This window comes from Bidens hawaiensis, unplaced genomic scaffold (assembly GCF_021521415.1).
Source record: "Bidens hawaiensis isolate Kalapana, Puna unplaced genomic scaffold, B.hawaiensis_p1.1 tig00000097_1, whole genome shotgun sequence".
Taxonomy (NCBI): Eukaryota; Viridiplantae; Streptophyta; class Magnoliopsida; order Asterales; family Asteraceae; genus Bidens; species Bidens hawaiensis.
This window is the reverse complement of record NW_027491017.1, coordinates 2,557,281-2,562,961: the sequence shown is the minus strand read 5'-3', so window position 1 is coordinate 2,562,961 and position 5,681 is coordinate 2,557,281.

Here is a 5,681-nt window from a genome sequence, read left to right as displayed (position 1 = left end):
AAGAAGGACGGATACATGAGAATGTGCATAGACTATCATGAGTTGAATAAACTTACAGTGAAGAATAGATATCTGTTGCCACATATTGATGATTTGTTTGCCCAACTACAAGGTTCAAGTTGGTTTTCACGAATAGACCTTAGATCAAGCTATCATCAACTGAAAGTTAAAGAGGCAGAGATCCCTAAAACGGTGTTTCGGACTCGGTATGGACACTACGATTTCCTCGTGATCTCATTCGGTCTAAAAAATGCTCCCGCAACATTTATGGACATGATGAATAGGGTATGTTGGCAATGTTAGACAAGTCAGTCATCATTTTTATTGATGATATATTGATTTATTCAAGGAGCGAGTCTGACCATGCTAAGCATTTGAGAGAAGTATTTGAGGTTTTAGAGGAAGAGAAGCTGTATGTTAAGTTTTCGAAATGTGCATTTTGGTTGCGTGTGGTGAAGTTTCTTGGTCGCGTGATTAATCCTGAAGGGATTACCGCGGACCCAGCTAAGATTGAGGCAATAACAAACTGGAAGACTACGCAGAACCCGACTGATATACGAAGCTTCTTAGGGTTGGCTGGTTATTATAGGAGATTCATTGAGGGCTTCTCCAAGATAGCCGCACCATTGACTAAACGAAGCTTCTTAGGTTTGGCTGGTTACATCTAGAATTAGTAAATGAGTCGACAAGTGTTTTGTTATAAAACGTACCTTTAACGAATCGGTTTCCTAAACACGATCCAGTCTTGATGTAGGTTTTGGCTCGTTACGATGTTCTAACACTATCAAGCTTGGGTTCTCAACTTTGGATCTTGGCTCGGGGTAAAGGAGTGTGTATGAGTTTTTGAAGATGTAGGTTATGGTGTAGAGATGGATAAAAATGGAAAGAATTAGGGTTTAAGGGGTATTTATACTCCCTTAAGCCCATGGACCTAAGGCTCATTACCATCCCTTTTTCCATCTTTTAATGTCCAAGCCCACCCTCTTATAGTTTATTTATCTAAACTCCGGTTCTCAACTTCGGATCTTGGCTCGGGATAAAGGAGGGTGTGTGTGTTTTTAAAGGTGTAGGCTATGGTGTAGAGATGGATAAAAATGGAAAGGATTAGGGTTTAAGGGCTATTTATACTCCCTTAAGCCCATGGATCTAAGGCTCATTACCATCCCTTATTCCATATTTTAATGTCCTAGCCTACCCTTTTATAGTTTATTAATCTAAACTGATACACGATATGTTAATAACAAGCGAAATTTCCTTTATTAATATTATCAAAAGTAGGATGTTATCCAAGAGCTAATAGCATCCCAAACTACCATTTCGAGGGGGCCCGAGATGGCATGAGGTCTCAACACTATCCCCACACAAACCACAACCAATTGAATGAACCGATATGTTTCTAAAACTAAGGGCCTCCTTAGTAGTCAACCTATCCATTTCCGCCTTCCACGCGAAGATATTTAATTTCTTTGACACCTAGTTGTTCCAAGGCAACACAAATGAATCGAAATGAAAATAGGCTTTAAACAAGGCTGTCTTCATGGAAGCCACCGTAAACATGCACGAATGGTCCCCGAGCCAAATCCATTTGTCACTATTTACCGATAGCTCCAACTGTGATAAAAGGTTGTTTGAATATGTGAATTCAACAGTTTCAATAACGTTTAAGTTTCGCTTTATTCCACTTCCAAACCCAAGATCGGTTTTGCTCGTTAATACATTCAGCAACCAGCTTGTTATTTTGACGTTTAATAGAAAACAGATTCGGGAACAGGACTTTGAGAGGTTGTGGCGCGATCCCAGTATCAATCTAAAACCGGATGTATTTGCCATCTTTAATTTTACCCGTGACAAGGTTGGATAGATTGGTGTTAGAGAAAAGAAGATTATTCTATGACTTTGCAGTGGTATTCCACACTCCAATGAGACATTTGGAATGGGGTAAAATAGGCCAAATTCGATTGGATCCATGTATCGCCAAAATAACTTTTCTCCATAATGCATTTTGCTCAGTTTTAAACCTCCACCATCATTTCATAAAAAGAGCCCTAACCCACCCACTTCAATCGGCTTCGTAATTTTACTCCAGCTAACCCAACAAAATTTATTGTTCTTCGCATCACCCCCCCCCCCCAAAAAAAAAAACTTCCTGTGTTTCGCCTCCAACTTGTCAATATTATTAACCGAGGCTTTATAAAGAGAGAAAAAAATATGTCGGTAAGGTCTCCATGACTGACTTTAAAAACATTAGGTGAGCCCCAACTGACAGGACATAGGATTTCCATCCAGAGACCCTAGTATTGGATGTATCCAAAATATCATCCCAACTTGAGATACGGTTCATATTGGCTCCCACTATGAGACCTAGATATTTGAATGGCGTCGAGGCTGGAAAACAACCAATAGAGTTCGCAGCAACAGTAATATAGTCCCACTTTTATACCAATTAAATTGGACTTACTGAAATAATTTTGAGACCGAGACCAAATAAAGCACCTTAGCAAACGCCTCATATTAAGCACGTTAGAATGAGACCACTTACCAATAATAAGGGCGTCATCTGCGTAGAACAAATGGGAGAGCATCAGATCGTTGTTGGGAGTTTGAATACCATGAAAAATATCTTTCTCACTGGCACATGATATCAAACATGCTAAAGCTTCCATTGCTATTATAAACATTATCATTTATCTTAATTGTACATATGTTATATTGTAATCTCCAGTTACATATTATACAAATATGTACATTATCATTTATCTTAATTGTACATATACGTATAAAAAATAATATGTGTGTGTTTAAAATTGAAATATAAGTATTATACATACATGTATAATGTAGAAAAATTAATTTTCAAATGGTTCTCACATGATTTCAATCTCATATCTATCTATCTATCTATCTATCTATATATATATATATATATATATATATATATATATATATATATATATAGGGGAGCGATATTTTAAGAACCTTGATAAGTTGTAAGAACTTTAAGAATCAATATGAACCACACATTTAATTAAATGCGTATGGAATATGTGAGAATAAATCTGATTAAAAAATGAATCAGGAGAGAGAATAAAGATTTTTGATGATTACACAAGTTTAAAAGTTAGTTACTAATAAGTCGATTCGGTGTGTAAAAAAATACTGTAATTTTTTTACGTTACTTACACTTACGTATTACATACGTGTAAAAGTATTCAAAAAAAAATTGTTACGTTGAGTTCTTTCGAGTTTTTAAAACTCAAAGTGGTTCTTAAAAGAAATCAATCATATATATATATATATATATAATGTGTTGGATTGCCTGGTTAGTTAAACATGAGAGTTATGTAAAAGGATATATATAGAATCTAAACATTTTCAAAAGATATGAAAAATCAACAAAAAAATATAAATAAAAAGCATAGGAGGTTTGGTTATAACTATTGAAACTTTTTTCTAAAACAAATTATAACTTTAATTTACTCTATTTTTCCATTATCAATACTTGTAATACAATAAAATTTAATATTATATTATATATATATATAACAATATTGTTATAACAGTATTACATAGAGGTAATATGTCAAATATTACGATTGATTTTTTTAAAAGGTAATCTTATAATAAAAGAAATGTCAATTTTTTTTAAAAGTCATATTTGGTCGAGTTTTTGTAAGTTCTTTATTAATTATTAAATTCTCTCTTTAATGATGAATTCTCTCGTGATATTTCCCCTATTCAATTAATTTTTTGGCCCACCTTTTTTGCATCCCATACACTTTCAACTCGAATGGATCTTTTGTACGAATGAACCCATTGCATTTAATTTTATGTGTTGTTTTGCTTCCTTGGGCTAACTCCCTAAGTATGCCCGTTATCTTCTCACATGAAGGTTAAAATTACCTTTTTTCTAAAATCTAAATCCCATGTAAACATGTTTAGATCGTCAACAATGCATTACACTCATTAGTCGTCAACATTGTTTGAATCTGTAAGTGAGGTAATCAAATTTATAATCATGTTACGGGAATAGTTGAACTGCTATATGAGTAAATGCTATAACTATAACTAAATTTTGTATCAGTTCAAATGCTAAATTGTTAGATGTCTATTATTGCACTAAGATCACACTAATGGGAGATTTAAACCAACGTCTACTACCAATAAAAATTTCATCCGTTCTAAAACCAAGAGGTGATCCAAACCTTCGAAAACCATGGTTAAGGTCTTAAATCATAAATCTGTGCGGATGTTGCAATAGATGGATCTAAAGTTATTGAATTTGACAAGAAAATGATGATAAGACGATAAGATCTTACTACACACGATCTTCGGTTACTTATTTGTATACCCATCAACAATTCTTGATAAAGAGAAGGCTAGAATTGTTAATTAGGAGCAAATTAGGTGTATTATAACATCTCGTGAAGTCTTGCTTTTTGAATTCTCTTTGTAGGTATGTATTGTATATGGTGGAATTACATGGAAGCAAACGGATTAAGGTTAAAAAAAACACTTTTGGGGCACATGCATATCTTAGTGGAGATATAATGCATAGACTTAGCTTAAGGGGCCAAAACATAAACAAATGTATACGCTATAGGTTCATTCGTTCAAAAGTTCCATATTATGTTAAAATAGCTATGGGACGTTAACCACAAAAGCCAAAAACACAATTAATTTACTCTATATATTAATTGGCAAACTTTGATTCTAACTGAAAAACACTAGATTTTTTTACTCATGCTTAAGGACTTTGTACATTTACTTAAACATAACAAGTTTTTTCAATGACAACCCCCCACCCCCATCCCCACCCCCAACCCAAGTTATCATTACAAACCTGATGTTTTTTAATGCTTTTGTTTCTTTTAACCAATTGGAATATGTCACGTTGACCAATAACACATATACATATACTTATTGGTTGGTTTTGTTTCTTAAAACTTTTTAGATTTTATCTGTATAAAGTCCCGAATATATCAATTTGAGTGGTGTGCTTATTTTTATTTACATGTCGATATAAATTTTGTTAATAATGTAGTTGTTAATGGCAACTTAGATATATTGCTATATACATATTCGATGTCAATTTTTTCCGCGTGTCCGGTTATATGTAATTTTTAGAAGCCTTTGTAAATGATCATTGGTATTGGTTAAGGAGATACATAAACACGCATCGCATGGGCACATATTTGAAGGTAAATTAATTTATGGACACTTCTGAAGAATCCGACGTTTACTTGTTCCCCACATTCTTAAAAAATTCTAAGAGGGAAGAATCTACCCAAGGGTACGTATATCACTTAAATTTTCTGACAGATTTTATTGACATTTTTTTTATCTATTACTAGTTATTAATCCTTGTAACAAGGCATGTCGCATGTGACAAAAAATAGAAGGTTTCAGATTGAGTTAGGAGTTTTTAACTTGAGTTTTCTCCTAATACTGAACAAAGATAATATTATGGGTGTTATCAAAATAGTTGTTAAAAATATATATATTAATCCATGTACTAAATGCATGCACACTAAACTATGTTTATATGGTTTTGGAATGTCTTTTTGTTCATCACATGCGTTGTAAAATTTTATTATAGTCTGTGAATTTTAAAATCATACCGAAAGGCAAAAACTCATGGTCCAATTTTTTTTAATATAGTAAGATGATTTTCACGTTCAAAC